This window comes from Callithrix jacchus, chromosome 8, assembly GCF_049354715.1.
Source record: "Callithrix jacchus isolate 240 chromosome 8, calJac240_pri, whole genome shotgun sequence".
NCBI classification, from domain to species: domain Eukaryota; kingdom Metazoa; phylum Chordata; class Mammalia; order Primates; family Cebidae; genus Callithrix; species Callithrix jacchus.
In genome coordinates, this window is record NC_133509.1 from 117,210,329 (window position 1) to 117,234,918 (window position 24,590).

Genomic DNA, 24,590 nt, shown 5'->3' on the forward strand with positions numbered 1-24,590 from the left:
TTTAGATATGCTGGGTCTCTTTTGTTTCCATGTGAAGTTTAAGGTGTTTTTTTTCAGTTCTGTGAAAAAGGTCAATGGGTAGCTTGATGAGTATAGCATTGAATCTATAAATTACTTTGAGCAGTATGATCATTTTTACAATATTGATTCTTCCTGACAGTGAACATGGAATGTTTTTCCATCTGTTTATGTCCTCTCATTTCCTTGAGCATTGGTTTGTAGTTCTTCCTAAAGAGGTCCTTCACGTCCTATGTTAATTGTATTCCTAGGTGTTTTATTCTCTTTATAGCAGCTGTGAATGGGAGTTCGCTCATGATTTGACTCTCTGTTTGTCTGTTATTGGTATATAGTAATGATTGTGATTCTTACCTATTGATTTTGTATCCTGAGACTTTGCTGAAGTTGCTTATAATCTTAAGGAGATTTTGGGCTGAAATGATGGGGTCTTCTAAATTTACAATCATGTTGTCTCCAAAGAGAGACAATTTGACTTCCTCTTTCCCTAACTGAATATCGTTTATTTCTTTTTCTTGCCTGATTACTCTGGCTAGAACTTCCCAATACAATGTTGAATATGAATGGTGAGAGACGGCATCCTTGTCTAGTGCCAGATTTCAAAGGGAATGCTTCCATTTTTTGTCCATTCATATGATATTGGCTGTGGGTTTGTCATAAATACCTTTTATTATTTTGAGATACATTCCATCAATACCTAGTTTATTAAGAGTTTTTTGCATAAAGGGCTGTTGAATTTTGTCAAAGCCCTTCTCTGCATCTATTGCAATAATCATGTGGTTTTTGTCTTTGGTGAAAAAATATTTGCAAAATACCCATCTGATGAAGGGCTAATATCCAGAATCTACAGAGAACTAAAACAAATATACAAGAAAAAAACAACCCCATCAAAAATTGGGTGAAGGATATGAACAGATGCTTTTCAAAAGAAGACATTTTGCAGAAACATGAAAAAAGCTCATCATCACTGGTCATTAGAGAAATACAAATCAAGACCACACTGAGATACCATCTCACGCCAGTTAGAATGGTGATCATTAAAAAAACTGGAGACAACAGATGCTGGAGAGGATGTGGAGAAATAGGAATGCTTTTACACTGTTGGTGGGAGTGTAAATTAGTTCAACCATTGTGGAAGACAGTGTGGGAATTCCTCAAAGATCTAAAAATAGAAATACCATTTGACCCAGCAATCCCATTACTGGGTATATACCCAAAGGATTATAAATCGTTCTGTTATAAAGACACATGCACATGTATGTTCATTGTGGCACAATTTAGAATATCAAAGACTTGGAACCAACCCAAATGCCCATCAATGACAGACTGGGCAAAGAAAATGTGGCACATATACACCATGCAATGCTTTGCAGCCATAAAAATGATGAGTTCATGTCTTTTGCAGGGACATGGATGAATCTGGAACCATTACTCTCAGCAAACTGAAACAAGAACAGAAAACCAAACACCACATACTCTCACTCATAAGTGGGTGTTGAACAATGGGAACACATGAACACAGGGAGGGGAACATCACACACTGGGGTCTGTTGGGGGCTTTGGGGCTGGGGGAGGCATAGTAGGCGGTGGGGAGGCTGGAGAGGGATAACATTAGGATAAATACCTAATGCAGGTGACAGAGGGATGGAGGCAGCAAACCACCATGGCATGTGTATACCTATGTAACAGTCCTGTAAGATCTGCACATGTACCCCAGAACTTAAAGTAAAATTTTTTTTAAAGTTAAAAAAAAAGAAAACGAAAAAGGGTGCTTTGCACTTTCAAATGGGTTTCACTGATTCTTCATCTTTTTAAGAAAAAAAAGTAAGGTCAAGAAGGTTAATCTCACCAAATAGCAAACCATTTTTTAATTGTCTACCTTGAAACAATATCTTGATTCTCAGCTTATTGAGTTTTACTTGAGGCTACATAGGAGCAAAAAAAAAAAAAAAAAAAAAGCAAGCTTGAACACTGGCTGCGATAGTGTTTATGAAAAAAGTAGAACCTTAACAAATCTCATGGTGATAAGTAGAGGAAGATTGAGGACTCTCCTTTTTTATTTTTCATTTACCCACTAAAGGAAATAGTTGTCTTTCTTTCATTTTACTCTGTTGGTATGCATGTAATATGGCTGGAAAAAGATATCCTGGGGAGAACTTCCTTATTTCAAAGGAAAACATAAATTGAACCATTGTGGGAGAAATGAAGCCATCAGGCACAACTATGATAGCTTATAATGAGACTTTACTAGGCCAGCAGGTAACCTTGGTGATGAGTCAAGCCCCAGAGATTGTGAGAAATCAAGGGAAGAGTGGAGGGAAGAGGTGGAGCAGGAGCTTGGAGCTGGCAGCTAGCCAGGAAGCTATAGAGGAGCTAAATTATGCATCTTATTTAGTACGTTTATTATAGGAACATTTTCAAACAAACATTCTGAAACAAATATGACTATTCGTAAGCTCTCTGCTGTCCTGAGCAGATTTAGTGCTTGACAATTTTCTCATAATGGCTTTGTGGTGTTTGTTGAGGTTCATCTATTGACAGCATTTTATGGGAATTTTAAACAGGCTGCATTTGCTCTTCATTTGTGGTTGTGTATGCAAGTCAGAAATGGATACATGTAAAGTGACGATGGCACAGGAATGGGGAGAACATGGTTGTCTAAATCATATTTAACTTAAGTTTTTGGTTAGCATTTACCAGCTCATTATTCTTTCCTATTGTTTATTAATTTATTCTAGGAACTTTTGAACATCTCTTTTGTATTAGGGTTTGAATTCTAGATCCTAGGAGCATGAAGAGGGATAAGGTGAGGTCCTGATGTGAGGAAGTGCAGTTTTCAGAGCTGGAGACAGACACAAAAAAGGTGAAGGCAGACCTAGACAGATAAAGGTACCAAATGGTGTGAGGCAGACCCAAAGGTATAGTAATTCTACCTGGAAAGTAATGGGAAGAGGAAGAATGAATTTCAGAGAGGAAATGATGAGGGTATCCTTGATCTAGAAATAAAGTGAGCAGACAAAGTCAGCAATAGGCAAGATATGAATTAGCTTGGTGATTTGGGGAAATGAAAGCAGCTCAGAATAACTGGAGCATGAAGATGAGACAGAGGAGTAGACACAGCCAGAGTAAAGACTGGTAAAAGGGGGCCAGGGGATGAATCACTCTATACACCATATGAAGGAGTAGAGATATAAATAATTTGAAGTTCCACAGCCAAGATAACAAGTGGTATAGATGGAATCAAGGCAGTAGCATTGTGTCCAGAGGGGGCAAAAATTAGATATGATTGTTGGACAAGGTATAGAATCTACAATATTTGATGGCATATTGAGTGAGTGGTGTGTGAGGAAAAGTGTGGAATCTAGAATGGGTTCGAAGTCTCTAGCCTGGGTGGCTGGATAATATGATCATGTAAAAGGTTATCAATCTCACTTGATATCCCAAGCTGGGGAAGCAGAATATACTGTTTAAATATATAAATAAAAAATATACTGGAAGGAATTATAACAAATATTAACAATGGTAATCAATAAGTGATGCAATTATAGATTATATATTTTTATTCAGTTACACAGTATTTTATACATTAAAAATAATAAACACGAATTACTTCTAGGACAGGAATAACTATAATAAAAGATTTTTAAAAATAGTAATTTGCTTCTGTCTGAAGACACCTTTACACAGAAAAGAAAAAAAATCAATAGCTGACCTTAATATTTTCTTACTTCAAAGAAACCATTGACTATTCTTTTCTACTACTTATTTGTAAACCTGTATCCTCATCTGGGAGTCTTCGCTTTTGATTAGAAATTCACCTTAAGTTTTTTGTTTATCCTTTGTATGTATTTCATAAGAAAAGTAATCCATCCTCTAGAGACTTTTGCCAATTTGGATTACTAAAAACCTGAAGCAGAACTGAACATTTGACGGGATTGCACTATTGTGCTCCATCTTGATGCTTCCATCATTTCTGGTTTTGATACCAGCTTTCAGTTTTTGTTAATTATGAGAAGTTATAAGAACACCTCCTTGTTCTTTTTCCAGTCCTAGAAGTAACCAGAACTAACATCAATCAACTTAAACTCCCATTAGAACGTTAAAGTCCTTAGAGATGAGCTGAACATCATAAAGCAGCCTTTTCTGTCTTATGTTTCTCCTATTACCTCTGCTGATCTTTTGCCTTGGCTCAATGCCTATTTCAATGTTGGGATTTCTGAGTCCTCCTGGGACTCAGAGGTTACAGCATATAATCATACTCTAGTGGCAAGTGGGCAGATAAAACTACCCACTTACCCATTTGCTAGGAAGAATTAGAAGGGAAGATGCACTTTGTGAATGCATTTTACCTAGGGGGATCATAATGTCAAGCCATAGCCAGCAATAGATGACTACTGAATGGACCATCTATCTCTGTAAAAGGCATTTCAACATGGCGAAGCCAGTAGCTGAGAGGCAAATTGAACTTTTGAAACAGTGAACAGCATGCATCTGGGCCTTATCTTCCAAGTTCTTATTTTATTCCATTCCCATATCTTCAAAGTGCAGAGATCATTTTTTTCTTCATGAGAAGATTAAGATTTAGGCCAAAAGATTTTCTTTTGAGTTGTGTGAGAAAATGAGTGGAGGAGAGAAAGAGTGAAATGGTACTTCTTGCATATTAGATTCTATTCTCAATCAGCATGTTTCAGTTATATCCTGAAAATTAGTGAGAGTTTTTTCTTTTTGCCTATAATAGTGTGAACTTATATCTGGATTGATGACTTGACTTCCCAGAACTGTAGTTCTGGAAGATAGGTGCCTCAACATAAAGCATATTGTAAAAATGTAATCTAGATATGAAAGACTTGGCTTTGAATTTTGTTACTAGCCAAGTTACTTAGTCTAAGTTACACTAAAAATGTAGGAATAAAGTAAGGGCAATGGCTTCATGAAATTTAGATAAAATACTTAAAAATATCTATTAAAATTGAAGATAAAATTTTGTAACTTGGAATTTTAAGATATGACATAGCTAAATGAGCTTAATCAGCATACGCTTTATTATGGCTATAGCTGTAATTTCATTAAGAAACACATTTGATCTCTGATGAATCAAATTCGTTAAACTTCAGTTTTCCAACTTCAAATAGTATGAGGGTGTATTATCTTCATTTTCCTAGTTAGTGACTTGTTACTGATATATTTTTTTTTTGTTACTGATATTTTAACAGAGGTTTGAATGGTTTAAATACTTTTGTCATATGCCTTAGAGAGATTTAATCCCTGACTAGTTATCAGTACAGATTGTGATTCTTAAGTTGTCTTTATTATGGCCTGAATCAAACAGATCCTGAGTTCCCTTCCCCACCGTGAAATCATTGCCCATTCCAAGCAGTCTCAACATTTATACACGTATCGCCTAACTGCACTTTTCTTAAAACTTCTCCAGATAGTAGCTGTTTCCACTCAGATACTGAAATAGCAAATTAGTGAGCACACAGATCTTGCCTATGATTTCAACAGTACCATCAAATAAAGATTAAAGTGCAAACCTTTTCTTGCTCACCTGTCTAAATTCTACTGAGTCATTGTAGGGGAAAGATAGAAGACAGTTGTCTGTTTGAATGGAGAAGACATCTGGTTAAATGTAAAATATGTGGATTACGTAGTAGAGAATTATAGACATATCAAGTCATACATTGAGAATTGCTGAATTTGCAGGGCAAAATTTGAAATCAACATCCTGGAGAACAGTGAATATACGTTGATTGGCCATCACTTTTATAGCATCTCCTCCACTTTATGGTGATTTACTGGGACAGTTTCCTAGTTCCCATGGTTTGTTCTCCCAAACTGCACATCTCAAGCATTCCAACTTGCAACTCTATGGGCTGCTGTAATTCTTCACCTTCCGGTCACAACATTCCTACAGATAATTCCTAAGAGTACTTCTAAGACAGTGCTTGCATGTAATAAATGGCATGTGATTTCTATTAAACCGTCTTAGGAGACTGGGGATCAGTGTGTGCATAATCCTTCATTAGTCTTTCCCTTGCATGACTGTAGTGGCTCTTGAGAAAAATGAAGACTTTTCCTGTTTCAGAATGTAAGGCAGGATAAAGCACAAATTCCAGGACTAGGGAAAAAAGCGCTTCAGAATTTCTTTTTTTTTGGTTTTCACTTAAGACTTATCTAGGATTCAAGAGTGTCTACATATGGCTTTAGGCCTTAATTTATAGCTTCATCACGAGTAGTTTCTCAAACCTTGACAAGTCTGTTTTCAATCCTGAGAGCAGGGTATCTCTTTCGTTCTCTCCATAAAGCCTATCTCTGTAGTATTTGTTTGTTGGTCAGGCAGGATCCTAGCAGGAAACAGATGCTTATACCTCAAATTGAGTCTTTTGAGGAAAATGTATTAGGAAGACCATCCACAAAGGTATGGGCAGACTATAAAAATGCAACACAAGATGGAGCGTGCTTATGGGAAAGTGACAGAGGCAGCATTACCACCCTTGCAAAAGGAGAGTCAATAGAGAAAGGAAGAGGATAGGGAGAGCACTCTATATCACTGTTCCAACTAGTATGGGTGCAGAAAAGAGAGAGAAGTCACGGTAATTAATGTATCCTCTGAATTTACTTTCTCCCTTTTCTCTCTCAAAACTCCTGCAATTGCTTCCCATCAGAAGAACCAATCAGTCAAAAGACAAGGGACCTGATGTTTGTGTTGATGCAGCTTTTGTAGATCAGCTCTCTAGAGTAAAGCAGGATGGAAAAATGCAAAGAATAACACTGAAGAAGCAAATTAAAGATACTCAGTGCACTGAGTAAGTGTATTTTGGTCTCTGCTGCCACTGCCTACAAGGCTGGGTGCATAGAAAATGTCTTGATTATTGGACTAAGGAGATCTCTAATTAGGAGCTCATTACACATTTAATGAAACTTCAAAAGTCCATAGTTTGATTTGGGTAAGCTATTCCCTAGGGCCCAAAAGAAGGGATTTGAACAAGAGATCTTTTGTCATTGCCTGGTGAACATTTTATGGTAGGTAGTACACTGCTTATTCATAGATGGTCCAGATTCATTCTCAGCACAGCTCTGCCTTTCTCTGTCTCCCAGGAGGCTGACCACTTCTGATTACATCTTGGTACTCCCTAGACCAACTATTTTTCCCTAGTCCTGGAATTTGTGCTTCTGGTTGGGGTTTCAAAATGAGAAGCTCTGGCTAAGTAAATAGGTTCTTGTTTTTCTGTAAACTAATAGAACCCAAGAGGTTAGGAATTGTGTTTCTTTTTCTTTTTTTCTTTCACAAACCCGGAAGAATAAGGCTATATATATATAGCAATAAATATGTACTGAATTATTGATTGGCTGGAGGTTCATAAATATGTCTCAGCCTGCATTCTAAAACAAATTCCAAAGTCCATTATGAATGCTGCTACAGGGAGAGATTTATTTCCCATCATGATTCATTCATTCAACAAATATTAATTGACACTCCCACCCACTCTGTGCCATGTTGAGTGCTAGGAATTACAGGTGCAGTGGAGGGCAATGCAGATGGAACACTTGCCTTAATGGCACTTAGAGAATGACATGGTGAGAAGAGCTTGGGCTTCGGAGCCCAGCCTATGTGGGTCCCTGGTTCCAGGCCTGGTTTTATTCAATGCAGGCATGCTTACATTACTTTTTACGAATCAGTTTTTTTTATTTGTAAAAATGGTGATATTAATATTTTATAAGTTTATTTTTGAAAATCAAATAAAATAAGGATATTTTACTTAATTTTAATTTCAGATCACTTATTACAGCATTGGGTACAGAGCCAGAGGTCAACAAATATTAGCTGCTGCCATGATTAGTGAACTGCATGGGGACAGGAAAGAGCATGAAGGGCAGTGATGAGGCCTAGGTGGGAGCACTGGCCTCAGAGGCGGAAAATCCAAGAATTGAACAAGCCATTTGGAAGAGGCCTAAACTAAGAAAAGGTATAAAAAAATCCCTCCTTGGCCCAATAAGAAAATCTTGCTTCTCAGAGTGACAAGGCTAAGTTTCAGTATGTCAGGATGCTTGGTACTGGGATTTGCCTGTCAGCCCAACTTCCATGGTGCCAGGACTTGAATCCTCTGGTGTATATGATTGAATGGGGGAGGAGAATAGCAGAACACTTGCTACCTCTCTAACAGAATTAAACTCAGAGGAGGGAGACATGTTCTCTTCAACTCCCATAGTCCCCAGTTTGGGCACTTTAGAGCCACACTGGGCCCCAAAGAAAGAAGATGGGATGCAGCAAATTGTGGAGACAGCTGTGATTCCGGTGCAAATTTTAGTGAAAGGATTAGAAATGTTTTGAAGAGAAAATAGGCATGTCCTGAAGCCCTGAGAACCAAAAGGTGCCCAGATTTAGGATAGACGGAGCAGGAGATGAGGAAATTAAAACCAGTCATGATAAAATAGCTGCAGTGGACTAGCCCATAAGTGCAGAATGGGGATGCACAGAGACACCCAGGGGAATAAATTACCCTAGATCTATACAGAAATACCCATGGGATAAAATTACCAAAGGATTGGGGTTAGGGCCTTTTTTAGAGACACATTTCATTTCTCTTTTGGTGATTTCTAGTCATCTACGTATTTCTAATGATACAACATAGTTTCAAAAGTTAGGAAGTACAAATAATACTTTTAGAATATTAATAATAATGCAGGATAATTCTGGAATCCACAAGTTTACTATAAGATACACAGAAAGCAGTAATTTGTAGTGTACAGTGATAATGGGATCCAGTGCTAGGATAAGTTTTACAGTACAGGTATACCCCATTTCATTACACTTCACTTTGTTGCACTTCACAAATACTACATTTTTTACAAAGTGAAAGTTTGTGGCAACTTTGCATCAGGCAGTCTATCGGCACCATTTTTCCAACAGCCTGTGCTCACTTCATGTCTGTGCATCAATTTTGGTAATATGTGCCATATTTCAACTTTTCATTATGATTATATGTGTTACAGTGATCTATGATTAGTGATTTTTGATGTTATTATTGTAATTGTTTTAGGGGTCCGCAAACCATACCCATATAAAACAGGGAACTTCATCAATAAATGATGTGTGTTCTTATTGCTCTACCAACTGTCCACCCCCCTGTCTCTCTCCCTCACCTTGGCCCTCCCTATTTCCTGAGATATAGCCATATTGAAATTGGGCCTGTTAATGATCTTACAATGGACTCTAAGTGGTCAAGGTAAAGGGAGAGTTGGATTTAATCTCTCACATTAAATTGAAAGTTAGAAATGATTAGCTTAGTGAGAAAGGCATGTCAAAAGCTGACTTAGGCCAAAAGTTATGCTTCTTGAGCCAAACAATTAGCTAACTTGTGAATGTAAGAGAAAAGTTCTTGAAGGAAATTAAAGGTGCTACTTCAATTAAGATACAGATGATAGGAAACCAAATGAGCCTTATTGCTGATGTGGACAAAGTATTAGAGGTCTAGATAGAAGATCAAACCAGCTACAACGTTTTCTTAAGCTAACATCAAACTCAGGGAAAGGCCCTAATTCTCTTCAATTCTATAAAGTTTCAGAGAGGTGAGGAAGCTACAGAAGTCTTTGAAGCTGGCAGAGGTTAGTTCATGAGGTTCAAATAAATAAACCACCTTCATAATCTAAAAGTGCAAGGTGAAGCAGCAAGTGCTGATGTAGAGGGTGCAGCAAGTTATCCAGATCTAACTAAGATCATTGATGAAGGTGGCTACACTAAACAGATTTAGATTTACATGAAACAGCCTTATATTGCAATAAGATGCCATCTTGGATTTTCATAGCTGGGGAGGAGAAGACAATCCCTGGTGTCAAAGTTTCAAAGGACAGCCTGGCTCCTGTAATAGAGACTATTGCAGCTGGTTACTTTAATTTAAAGCCAATGCTCATTCAAAACATTCTATGGCTTTAAAAATATATGCTAAATCTACTCTGTGTGAACTCTATAAATGGAACAACAAAACCTGAATGACAGCATATCTGTTACAGCATGGTTTATTGAATATTATAAGCCTACTTTTAAGACTTTCTGCTCATAAGAAACATTCCTTTCAAAATATTATTACTCAGGCCAGGCGCGGTGGCTCACGCCTGTAATCCCAGCACTTTGGGAGGCCGAGGTAGGTGGATCATGAGGTCAAGAGATCAAGACCATCCTGGCCAACCTGGTGAAACCCCGTCTCTACTAAAAAATACAAAAAAATTTGCTGGGCATGGTGACATGCCCCTGTAGTCCCAGCTACTTGGGAGGCCAAGTCAGGAGAATTGCTTGAACCTGGGAGCTGGAGGTCGCAGTGAGCCGAGATCACACCACTGCACTCCAGCCTGGTGACACAGCAAGACTCCATCTCAAAAAAAAAAATTATTACTCATTGACAACGTACCTGGTCACCAAGAACTCCGATGAAGATGTACAAGGAGATGAATTTTCCTTTCACGCTGATAACATAACATTCTTTCTACAGCCCATGGATCAAGGAGTAATTTTAAGTTTCAAGTCTTATTTAAGAAATACATTTAGTAAGACTATAGCTGTTGTAGATAGTGATTTTCTGGTAAATCTGGGAAAAGTAAATTGAAAATGTGCTGGAAAGGATTTTCCATTCTGTATGCTATTAAGAACATTCAGAATTCATGGGAGGAGGTCAAAATAGCAGCATTAATAGGAATTTGAAAGAAGTTGATTCCAACCCTCATGGATGACTGTGAAGGATTCAAGACTTCAGTGGAGAACTAACTGTATGTGGTAGAAATAACAGGACAAATGGAATGAGAAGTGGAGCCTGAAGATGAATTGCTGCTATCTCATGATAAAACTTGAATAGATGAGGAGTTGTCTCTTAAAAATGAGCAAATAATTTTTTTAGAAGAAATCTATTCCTAGAGAAGATGATATATAAACAGCGATGAAATGACTACAAAGGATTTAGAATATTATAAAAACTTAGCTGATAAAGCAATTGCAATGTTTGAGAAGCCTGAATCTCATTCTGAAAGTTTTACTCTGGGTAAATGTTATCAAACAGCATCACAGGCTACAGAGAATTCTTTTATGAAAACAAGAGTCAGTCAATATGGCAGACTTTATGGTCGCCTTATGTTACCTAATTCTCACAGTTATATCAGCCGTTATATTGATCCACCACCCTGATCAATCAGCAGCCGTCAACATTGAGGCGAGGTCTTTCACCAGCAAAAAGATTACAACTTTCTGAAGGCTCAGGTAATCAATAAAGTATTTGCTAATGAAGATATGTACATTTTTATATATATATATATATATATATATATATAATGTTGCACACTTAATATACTACGGTATAGTGTAAACATAACTTTTATATGCACTGGGAAACCAAAAATGTTGTATAACTTGCTTCATTGAGATATTCTTTTTATTGTGTCAATCTAGAACCAAACCTATCATATTTTTGAGATATGCCTGTATCCTTTTCTTTTAGTCCTGTCAGTGTGTCTCTGGGATTTACTATATTATTTTGAGATAATTTGGAAGTTTTTTTACGAAAGTGAAACACACATGAAATAATCCCTCTTCCCTTCTCTTCTCTTCTCTTCATATCCCGTACCAAGAATTAGCCTGAATTTTGGTGCCATAATAGATTATAGGAGCAAGAACAGCCACAGACACAGTTGATAATTTTTTTTTTCCCACAGACATCATGCCTGGGTGATCTCATGTCCCACATGTGGTAGCCTGTAATATGATGTTTGCTGTCTCTGCTCTCTTCACTCCACTTTACTTCTCAGCCATGCCTTAGCTTCTTTCCCCATCACTCTAGTGGAACACTTTTCATTAATGCCATAAGTGACCTATTAATTCACAAGCCAATGGCACATACTACTTGACCATTTTAGTCTGCTTTCCGACCATCTTCTTTCCTTTGTCTTCCTGCATGATCTTCTATATTCATAACCACTGATCTTGCTATTTAATTTGCTCAACTTCCTCCTCTGCCCTCTTCTTATACGACTGTGTTCCAAAGAAGTCCTTCCTGGGTCCTGTATTATTCCAAATCTTGGCTATTCCCCTAAGGCACATCGTATAACCAGTGGTTACCACTCTTTTACATAAGACTCACAATTCCACATTGCATCTCTAAACCACATTTCCTCTTGGGCCTCAGACTCACATATCTATTTTTGTCTACTGATTTTTTTTTTTTTACTAAAGTGTAGCATAGTCAACTAATATTTGACATAAAAAAAGGAACTCTTTGTACTTTACTCTTTTACAACATGTTCTAGCTTTTTGTTTATTCTAAGTTAATAGCATCCTAGTCACACATGAAGACACTTTTGAGTTTTTGCTCTCATGCTCCACAGTAAGTTGCAATCACAGTAACCATTTCACAATACCTTTCAAATGTGGCATTTTCATTGCTGTTGTCTAACTTTTGAAAATTTGTACAGGCTTCTTTTTGGTTCCTCCTAATACCCACCATAATGTCGTCAGAATTATTTTCTAATAAATAAAGATGATCATGCAAATTTCCATCTTCAAAAACAGTGTGGACTCCTGCCTTCAAAATAATATTTTGTTACACTAGAATATGAGAATCTTGGTATATTATTTCCTGTAGCTATAATGCCCTTATATTTTTTTAAATCTAAGAAATCAATTGGCAAATTGAAATTTGTAGAAAACTTTCAAGACTACCCAGCAAGTGTGATTTGTATCTCTTTTCTGTTCTCCCACACAGTTTTTTTTTTTTTAGGTAACATCACTTTAAAATTTCCCAGAATATAATTTGTTTGTTTTCACTTTTTAATCCTCTGTTTCTCAGCCTAGCACATGTATCACAGGAGCTGAGGGTACAGTTGAATAATGTATGGATGAATGAATGAAAAATACTGAAAAGCAGGGACTGATGGTAATATTTTGCTGCATCTATGCCAGTTTTATGGGCTAATATGCTTGGTATGTGACATCCATAGCTTCAGTTTTTACCGAAAGAATTTGTAGAAAATAAGGATTTATAAGAAAACAGAACCCAGCTGGGCACAGTGACTCTTGCCTGTAATCCCAGTACTTTGGGAGGCTGAGGCAGGTGGATCACCTGAGGTCAGGAGTTTGAGACCAGCCTGACCAATGTGGTGAAACCCCCTCTCTACTAAAAATACAAAAATTAGCAAGGTGTGGTGGTGGGTGCCTGTAATCCTAGCTAATCGTGAGGCTGAGGCAAAAGAATAGCTTAAACCTGGGAGGTGGAGGTTGCAGTGAGTTGAGATCGTACCACTGCATGATCCTGGGTGACAGAGTGAGGTTTGTCTCAAAAAAAAAAGAAAGCAAAACCTTCCTTTGCAGGGGCAAGAGACGGAAAAAGCAATGGCATTCATCAGAGTTAGCATGATGGAATAAATTTCTGTGACGAGTTTGAAGTGTTCCAGTCAGGCAGTCAACGATGGTTTAGTTGATACTCTCAAAGTTTAGGGTCAATGTTTGCTGATATCCTCAATCCCCTTTGATCAGAGAACTACTGCTCATCTTTATGATATTTCTATTTCAGTTAAAAATGTTTTAAAGGCTGCTAATTTAGTACGTCACTTCACTATTTCTTCTTTTTGTGGTAACAAACTCAGTGGATTGACCTGAACTATAATTTGTCACCTCTTTGTTGTCTTCTGATTTGTTTTCTGAAGACAATATGCTATTAAGAATAAAGGCATCCTATATACATACAGGCTCTCTGGGCTAAGTAGGTTTTTGTGGTTGGAAGACAAATGATTGTAAACAAAGGAAGTTTCCTCTGTTGTAACCTTGACCCATGAAGGCCAAGGAAAGTATTGTTCATTTAAATGAAATTCATTTCGCTGTCATATTAGTTATGCTTGAAAGTTTTATATCCAGCAGAGATTTTCAGGGACATGCTGTTCCTGGAACAGTGAACATGCTAATGCAGACAGATATCAGAACTGTAGAACACACTTCAACAAGCATAGAAAATTTAATGCAATAGGGGAAGAAGGAGGAAGGAAGGAAAAGAGAAAAGATGGAAGAGAGAGAAAGACAGTGAGAAGAGATAGCAAGAGAGCATGAGAACAAATCAGCACATTTTCATACTGATTTTTTAAAATAATAGTGTTATGGTGTCAACCTTTACAGCAAATTGCATATTTTCTTTCTTTATTTTGGGAAAGTATCCATTCCCTTTTCAAAAAAAATGATTATACATTCATGTACTGTCAAGAACCGTGAAGGGTCTGATATCTTACCCTGCTTACAAGCCAACAATTTAGCCTGTACAGTTTCATGGATGCTTGCAGAAGATAGAAGATTCCTGGGTCAGAGTCAGAGGAGTTTATTACTCAGAGAACACCAGGCAGTGTGAACTTCAGGTTTATATCCACTTTGCTTCTTGCCACCTCTGAGTTCCACAGAAACATGGAGATGGGCCCAGGTCGATGCTGCACACACACAGGGTTCATATGTTAACTGAAAAATCCTGAGCTTAGCGAACCCTCAACTTAATAAGGAACTGCCAGCAAACCTATCCAATTTTTGTCCTGCAGGGAGACATTATCTATATTATCCTCAACAGCAAAAAAATCTGTTCCTTACCCTGAAGGCAGACACTCTATCTTCTAAGGCTATTTGCTGTACAAACAGCCTTAAAACCACAGTTCTTACCTACACATGGATCTTGACAATTATTTTTCCAAATTTTAAAAACTGAAAAATGGCAAAACTTTGCTCAAGTAATAAAGTTTTAATGAACGGTAATTAAAGATAATAGTAGTGTATATCATGTGATGCTTTCCACTTTACATAGTACTATCCTATATATTATTGTACTCAATCATATGTAAAATCAGTGATAATAAAGCTAAATGCATTCTAGGTTTGTAGGTAATGAGCCATGTTGCTAGGAAGGGGGTCTATAATTATCATGACAGTCACATACATTAGGGTGGTACAGCTGGCAATGGAGATTATGAGAGCTATAATAAATCATGCGTTTGTGTGTGCTAGTGTTTCTTACCAGGTTATTGTAAAACAAATGTTATAAATTATCTACATGCATGTGCCATTGGCTTTCTGGCATGTTTCTTTTTTTTATGGTGCCAATTTTAAATAGTTTTATTTAAGACATTGCATTTTCCACTTACAATACAGTGTTTATAAAGTGCAGTGTTATTTCCTTCCTTCCCCTTTGCATATGTTCCATATTCAAGTATTGAGAATGCCTAGTAACTTACTATAGCAGCTGAACTTTTTAAAACTGCCACAGAATTTGCTACAAATTTAGGTCCTTCAATGTTTTTGCATGTGTGGAACAATGCTAAATCTATGCTTGGTTTGGCTTAATCAACCTCTTCAATGGTGGGCTCTGAGGAAGCACCACCAGAGGGAGGAGCTCCACCACCAGGGAATCCCCCAGGCATTCCTCCTGGCATGCCTCCTGCACTCTGGTACAGCTTGGTGATGATGGGGTGGCAGACTTTCTTCAGCGATTTTTACCGATGTTCAAATTCTTCCTTCTCAGCAGTCTGATTCTTATTAAGCCAGTTGACAATTTCGTTATACTTATCCAGAATCTTCTGTTTGTCCTCATCATTAATCTTGCCTTGAAGTTTCTCATCTTCAACAGTTGCTTTCATGTTGAATGCATAGGATTCTAGTGAATTCTTAGATGACACTTTGTCCCTCTGCTTCTCATCTTCAGCTTTGTACTTCTCAGCTTCCTGGACCATATGTTCAATGTCTTCCTTGCTCAAATGGCCCTTGTCATTAGTGATGGTAATCTTGTTCTCTTTTCATGTACTCTTGTTCATGGCAGACACATTGAGGATGCCATTGGCATCAATGTCAAAAGTGACTTCAATCTGGGGAAGACCTTGGGGTGTAGGAGGTATGCCTATGAGTTCAAACTTGCCAAGCAGGTTGTTATCTGTGGTTATGGCACACTTATCTTCATAAACCTGAATAAGCACACCAGGCTGGTAGTCAGAATAGGTAGTGAAGGTCTGTGTCTCCTTGGTAGGAATGGTAGTATTACGCTTGATGAGGATGGCTGTGACTCCACCGGCAGTTTCAATACCAAGCGAAAGAGGAGTGACATCCAAGAGCAGCAAGTCTTGAACATTTCAGACTTGTCTCCAGACAGAATGGCAGCCTGGACAGCTGCACCATAAGCAACAGCTTCATCAGGGTTGATGCTCTTCTTTAGTTCTTTTTGAAGAAGTCTTGGAGAAGCTGCTGAATCTTGGGGATGCGAGTAGAACCACCAACCAGGATGGAATCTTGGGGATGCTAGTAGAACCACCAACCAGGATGATATCATGAATCGTGACTTGTCTAGTTTGGCGTCTCAAAGAGCCTTCTCTATGGGGTCCAGGGTTCCATGGAACAGGTCAGCATTCAATTCTTCAAATTGGGCACGGGTAATGGAGGCATAGAAGTTGATTCCTTCACAGAGAGAATTGATCTCAATACTGGCCCAGGTGCTAGAAGAAAGAGTATGCTTAGCACGCTCACAAGGAGTACGACGCGTCTTACAGCTCTCTTGTTCTCGCTCATGTCCTTCTTATGCTTGTGCTTGAACTCAGCAATGAAATGGTTGACCATTCAGTTATCAAAATCTTGTCCACCCAGTTGTAGACTTGACCTCAGAGATTCCATCCTCAATAGTGAGGATTGATACATCAAAAGTACCACCTCCCAGGTCAAAAATCAGCACGTTTCTTTCTGCTCCAACCTTTTTGTCTAAGCCGTAAGCAATAGCAGCTGCAGTTGGCTCATTAATAATTCTAAGTACACTGAGACCAGCAGTAGTTCCAGCATCTTTGGTAGCCTAACACGGAGAGTCATTAAAGTAAGCGGGCACTGTGACCACAGCATTGGTAACAGTCTTCCCAAGGTAGGCTTCTGCAATTTCCTTTCCTTTGTCAGAACCATAGAGGATACCTCCTCTGGAGAGAAGCTTTTTGTCTCTCCCTTGTATTGTACTTGGACCTTGGGCCTGCCAGCATCATTCACCACCATGAAGGGCCAATGCTTCATATCAGACTGGACAACAGCATCATCAAATCTGCATCTAATCAGATGTTTGGCATCAAAAACCGTGTTGGTGGAGTTCATTGCAACTTCATTCTTTGCAGCTTCACCAATCAATCTTTCAGTGTCTGTAAAGGCGACATAGCTTGGAGTGGTTTGGTTTTCTTGATCATTGGCAATTATTTCTACTTTTCCGTGCTGGGAAACACCCACACAAGAGTAGGTGGTGCCAAGATCAATACCAATGGCAGGTCCCTTCGACATGGTTGCTGGGGTTTAGGCCTGGCCCCAACAATGAAGAAAACCAGAGTAATCCCTAGAGCTGCCAGGGAGTTCAATGAGCTCTGGTGTGTTTCTTAATCAGCATCATTAACATCACAACAGAATGAGAACCTGAGTATAACTTAGAAATTAAAAATAGAGGTGCTATGGCCGGGAACGGTGGCTCTCGCCTGTAATCCTAGCACTTTGGGAACCTGAGGCGGGCAGATCACTTGAGGTCAGGAGTTCGAGAGCAGCCTGGCCAATATGGTGAACTCCTGTCTTTACTAAAAATACAAAAATTAGCTGGGCCTGGTGTTGCAAGCCTGTAGTCCCAGCTAGTTGGGAGGCAGGGATGGGAGAATCTCTTGAACTCTGTAGGGAAATGGAGGTTGCAATGAGCCGAGATTGCCCCATTGCACTCCAGCCTGAGCATCACATTGAAACTCTGTTTCGAAGGAAAAAAAAAAATAGAAGTGCTGGGTTTAGAAATAGTTTTCTCAAAGAAATAAAAAATAAGATTTTTTTAAAATGTCAAAAATCCTGTCTCCACAGATTGAATACCAGAGAGAACTTATGCAAGCTGGAGACACTTCAGAAATATGCTACTCAGCAACTCATAGTTACCTTTGAGATTTTCCTTTGCTTTGTCATAGAATTAAAATCAATCTTGAATCAAAGGCACATTGGCCATTAGTGTTGAAGGGGGCTGAAAGAAATCTGCAGCGCAGAGAATTTTTAAGCATTAGTTTATGCCCATTGAAATTAATTGAGGATAATCAGAATTAATAAAAATAGAAGTCATGGTAGCTCATGCCTATAATCCCAGCATTGGGAGGCCTAAGTGGGAGGATCACTTGAGCCCAGGAGTTTGAGGCTGCAGTGAGCTCTGCTTGTGCCACTGTACTCCTACCTGAGGAAAAGAGTGAGACCCTGTCTCTGTTAAATGAAAGAAAACAAAGCAAAAAAGCCCAGGCTTCACTGCTCAAATATCCGATTTTCTTTTTTCTTTTTTTTTTAATTACATTTTAGGTTTTGGGGTACATGTGAAGAACATGCAAGATAGTTGCATAGGTACACACGTGGCAGTGTGATTTGCTGCCTTCCTCCCCTTCACCTATATCTGGCATTTCTCCTTATGCTATCTCTCCCCAACTCCCCACCCACCGCTGTCCCTCCCCTATTCCCCCCAACAGACTCCAGTGTGTAGTGCTTCCCTCCCTGTGTCCATGTGATTTTCTTAGCTATAGTAATTCTGATGGAAACTAGTTCTGACATGATTTTACAGATGAAGAAATCCTTCACTTGTAAAATCTTGTTGTTATTTGTTCCTCTTCATTTCTATCACTACCACCCTAATCTCAATTCCTGTTACTTCTGTATCAGGAATAGTGCCCCACAGTAGGAGAAACTGAATGAGTATTTGCTAAATTCATTAATGTTTATGCTTTGCTTTAAGATTATTTTGGTTTTCGATATTATTCTACCTCCAATCAAGCTATGCTTTCCTTTAGATCAGTATTGCTTTAAAAAGAAGAGCACTCTTAAGTAAAGAGGGAATTATTTATTCACTTAACGGTTGAGAAAAACTGAAGCAAGGAAATGTGAGGGAACTTTCTTTTCTTGCACAAAGCATAGTGAAAGAGGTATTACTTGAATTAAGAAATAGATAATTATGAAGACATAATTCATGGTTCTTTGTGTAATTTAGACAAGTCACAACTATTATGCATCAGGAAATATGACAGAGCATGAATGGAAAATAAAGTGAGTGAGAAGTAGTATATTGCAGTGGTTAAACAGAGACTGCAGATAGACTCATGAGTTCAACTTCCATCTCTATCATGTCTGACCTCTAGTTGGGGGACTTCAGTATGTTTCTTAATCTGAAAGCCACATTCTAAAAATCTATACAATGATAATGATAGTATTTTATTCTGGAACTATAATTAGAATTAAAGACTAAGGGAAAAAGCTTAGTAGATTCTCTGGCAAATAATAAAATAAATACATTTAACTTATTTGTTAATGTTGTCATATTATCACCATCATTATCATTGTCATTAACATAGGAATACATTAGGAGTGGCACTGTTTTATAAAATAGGTCAGGAAGCTCTTATCAAGGGTTATAATTGTAACCTAAAATTATGAAAAAAAGTGTATTCAGATATATAAGTAAAGAACAGAGGAACGAATTGCCTAAACATATTTGAACAAATACTTTCCTTCCTGCTATAGTAGAGTCTAACATGCCTACATTTAGTGCTTTTGTCCAGGATTATCTTAAATGTATATGAAATACCTGGCACTATTGTTCGTAAATCCATGCATTTCAATATATGTCTATTTTTGAAGTGCACAAGTATGATTATTTGTGTATACAGGCTCCAGGTTTCTTTGAGATGTAATTGAGACTACATCTCTTTTGCATATGGGTTTAACTGTATGAAAGATGGTATAGAATTTAAGACAATGTTATATTCATAAGTTCTTTATTAGATTAGCCTTGTGGCAACCCAAATTGTTTCTTATGTTCTTTGTCATTCTGAGCCATCCCACTGACATAAATGCACAAATTAAAAAGCATCAGTAGAATTGTGTACTGGTTTATTGATACTGTAAATAGGCATTGCCACTGTTCATAAAACTTCATTGGCATTAGAAAGATGTCTCCATTTGTCTAATGCATCGCATGGTTGCCCAAATAAGGTTTGGCAACTACCTGGTCAGGGACTGTCCGAGAGCATCAGGGCTCAGGAAGAGAAACATCCCTGTTTTGTCACATGACTATACACCTCAGACAACCACTATGAAGACTACTGTAAAGAACTGCAAAAGATTTTGGCCAATTATATTAATAGTAATTTAAATTTTGAAATTATGCCCCTTCAGAGGTATATAAATATTCTATTTAACTATAATAATAATAGCAAATATTTTTAATAGGGTTTGCTATATGCTGGGACTATGGTGGGTTCTTTATGAGAATGACTTCATTTAATCCTTACCACGGTAGTACTAACATTTCCATTTTATAGATAAAATCAATGAGGCACAAGAAAATTTATCGAAGCTCATTTGCTTAGTAGGAAAAACTCAAATTTTGAATCCAGGCCATTTGTCCTCAGATCCCTAATTCTTAAATGTTGTTAATACTTCACAGTTTTTGATTCATATTAACTGTATGCTGCTGGGGAAGAACCAGTAGTTTTTGATGTTAATTTTTCATTTCATATAGGAGACAAAGCATTAGTTTCTTACAGTGTTTGTCAGGATAAACTCATCTATGCTGTGATAACAAATAAATCTCCAAATCTCAGTGGCTTAACCTATAAACGTGTTTATTTCTCACTCTTATTATAGGCCAGGTGATATTCCTTGGATGTTCTCAAATTATGGTTCAAGGCCTGAGCCATTTCTGTCCACCATGCAGTAGATATTTGCTTTCAGTTGCACAGATGTGAGGGGGATACCAAGAAGAACCCGAATCAATTTTTGCTTATATTCTTACTGATGAAATCTCAGTTGTATGCTGTCAGTTTAGATCCAGGAACACTGAGAAATGTAGCCCTCTTTTGTGAAGAGAAAGAGGAGACTGTGGTAGATAGATAGTATGTTTTTCCTTGGGCTTCAGATCACAGCTATTTCTTTCTAATTCCTTTTCTTCAAGCATGTCTCATTGCACGGAAGGAAATCAAAGAAGTATGTGAGATTTTTGAAGTTAATATTTAATCAAAATTTGAAATCGGTAGCTTTCTTGAATTCTTCTAGGACCACAAATAGATATGCTAGTTTCCACACATAAATTTTAGGATAACAAGCATTGTCAATAATGTCATATACATTAAAACTTCTGGGTATATCTTAGATATGAAGATCAAAAATCATCACATTAACTAAAGATTTGTCTAGCAAAGGAGTGGTGTGGATTTAATTACTAGTTTTTAGTTACTTTACCAGTACTGTGTAATGCAGCCTAGCACTTAATTTGTATACTGTAAGCTGTGAGTGTGTGTGTTTGTGTGTGTGTGTGTGTGTGTGTGTAATAGCCACATCTCACTAGCATAGTTAATTCAAGTGGGCAACAGTATTCACAGTACTTTCACTTATCTAAAATAGTTTTTGTTTTTAATTAAGCAAAGCATGTTTTTTGGACATTGGGAGAATAGAGGATAAGCTCTTTATAAAGAAATCTTTTCATAGCAATAATTTTTCCTCCAAATCCACACTCCACACACTGTAGAATTTACCATGCCCTTCTTTGTATCTTCATTATACTCTGTACATTCTTCTGTGAGAACACTTATATTTTCTTGCTTATTTTCTGTGTTTATTCCCTATAGAGGATAAAGTTGTGCAATAGTTAAACCCTGGAAATATTCTTTTATACCTAGTACTAAAATGCCTAATCATAGCATGGTTTCTCTTATGTAGAAAGCAGTGAACACACAGTTTCTGCAGGAAGGATGGAAAAAGTAAAGCATGCAAGAAGAGATGTATATTTAAGTACACTGTAAGTGCCTATATATTTAATATGGATGACAGTGCTAGATTCATAGATCTAAGAGCCTTCAATTTATTGGAGATGATTGAATTAATTGCAAAGGTGAAACTGGGCAAAGTGTGTGTGTACGGATGGCATATAAAAAGTTCAGGACAAAGTGAGAAGGAATAGTCTAGATTTCTACTGAAAATGAAGCAGTTTAAATGAAGTAGAGCTGTATGAAATGACGAATTTGAAGGAAGAATAACTTACGAATGTAACATAGATTGAGAAAAGCTAAGACAGCTGTTTAAATCAAGGAAATCTGTATCTGTATGGAGGAAAAGCAATCTCAGGAAATTAGTAAGATTTTTGTCATACACAGTGGTGCCGAACTATTGAGACAGATTTTATGAATTTCATTCTCTTTGAGAATCTGTCTTCCTTTAAAAAAGTAACAATTTAAGGAGTCTTTTCTTGCTTGAAATTCATCTTGTTGCTTTTCATTATAACTTTTTTCTTCTTCCATGTCGTGCCAGAAATGCAGACAGTTGAATGTATCGCCTCTGCCTAGTAGAGCTAATTTTTCAATTTACATAAATAAATAACCTGCCAAAGCTAATTACTTCTCTTCAAAATCTAAATACATTATTTTTCCTCTTTTTCCAGTCTGTCTTGGTTTAATTATTTTCACATCAGTTGTCATTTTAGGAGCTGGTTTAAACTAAAAAGGGATAATCGGATGTGTCTTACTGTTTTAATTTGGCTAATTAAGATTGCTGCTTTTGTCTGCGTGTCTCAGGCATACATTTACAGCCTGTTCATATTTTGGGGTGTTGGAGGAAAGTACAGTCAAGAAAAAAATAGAAATATGCATAAATTTTTATTTACTGATTAAGTGACCATTATCTCTACTCTCTTTGCCACCCTACACTTATTTTCAACTGTCAGCAAAAACTTTACGTGCACATCAAGAAAGGCAGCTTAAAATCTTCTTAATATAGGGCTTATTTTTTAAAAAACAAAGAATGCCTCAAATATTACACCTGAAATTTCTGCATCTTCCTTGTGGCTTGAATCAAGAAAATTGTGAACATGGTACATGATTGTTCCTAGAAAGCAGATGGTTAGCTGACTAACCACACAATTCCCATGGTGTAATTGCTTGGTTAAGAGAAAGATTATACAGCAGCACCTGGAGACTGTGTAGGTACAATGAGCAGGTGGGAAAGTAGAGCTGTCTTTGCATCAACAATCTAGTTACAGCATCTGAATTGCTTGAATTTGTGTTCTTCAGAGCAGTGCCAGCTTGGATTTGTAGAGCACACTGTCTTCCAAATTTATCTTAGAGTTTTTTCATACTTTGTTTCATTTACCTTTACTACATGATTGTATAAAAGAAATTGACCATCTACAATTCTTACTGCCATTGATGTAATAGACTAAAATAGAATGGGTTCATTATTGACTCCAATTCTATTTTATTTGGAGTCATTATTGACTCCAAATCATGCAGTTAGTTAGACTTTGGGTTCTTTCTGTGACACTAAACAATTATTTGCATTTTTTAATAATCCAAAGAGGTAGATATTCTGCTTCCAAGGGTGGCAGTGTGTGTATTTGTGTGCTTGTACATAAATGTCTGCATATTTGTACATATGTATATGCATATACCCATGTATGTATGTACATATACACACATATGTGCATATATGTGTCTATATGCATATATTGTGTACATATATGCATACATGGATATATGTGTGCACAAGCACATATATACTAAATATATATATATATATATATATGCACACACAGAAACACACATATATTTAAGTACAATGGAGATAAGTCCAATACCTTATTTTTTAATAAAAGGCTTAGGAGGTGAAAGTTATATTTAGACTTGTTTCCTGAATTAACACGTGTAAAGTCTACTGTTTAGGAAAGATCTCTTTAATTATAATAGTAGTTGCTATAGAAGACTACAAAAATGGTCAATTTACATAATCAATGGATCCTATGCTTGTGAAACAGAGTATTTTAACTAATTTTATATATGTCTTTGATGCCTTATTTCTTGGTTTTATGTTTACAAAACAGATCTTCCTTCTGTTTTTGATGGCACATCACTAGCTGTTCTTTACGTTAGGTAATTCTTGAATCTAGTTGACAATGTTGACATTTAGGTAAAAAGTAAAACAGCTCTTTGGTAGCACGTCAAATGAGGAATAGTGATAATAGTGTTTATTGACTCACTAACACACAACAGACTAAGTTCTTGGTGCTTTAGAAATATTTTCTTATTTAAAGCTCATACAGATCTGTAAAGCATATTATTATTACTATCATAGATTCATACATGAGCTACCCGAAGCTCAGAGGGGTTCCATGACTTGATCAGATTCACATGTTTAGTAAGTGATGGAACCAGAATCTAAACTCACTTGGTCTGTGACTGGAGACTCTGTCCTCTGTCAACTCACCTTCCATATGCTGTGGTGCCCAGGATCCCAGGATAGAATCAATGTTCATCACATTTGGCCTAGACACCGCAAGAAGAAGGAAGAATCAAATGTAAGACTCCACCTTGAAAAGCTAAAGAGTCCCTAAAATTCCTGTATCTAGCATTTTTTTCTCAATACAGTCAGAAGAGATTATTCTTTTGCCATCTTCCTGAACCTTTTTTTTGTTATTAAATTCTTGCAGGTCGATAAATATAAAAAGAAAAGAAAATGGGAGATAGAATTAAATACTTCATTTTCATTGTTTTAATGTTTCAGTCTTTTT

The 24,590-nt window shown here is 37.2% G+C and overlaps 1 long non-coding RNA gene and 1 pseudogene across 1 annotated transcript in view; one reads left to right on the forward strand and one right to left on the reverse strand.

Moving 5' to 3' along the window:
* Positions 1-24,590, forward strand: part of LOC144577568 (uncharacterized) — a 695,104-nt gene that overhangs the window by 379,519 nt on the left and 290,995 nt on the right. The window lies entirely within an intron of this gene.
* LOC100410245 (heat shock cognate 71 kDa protein-like) lies at positions 15,332-17,317 on the reverse strand (annotated as a pseudogene).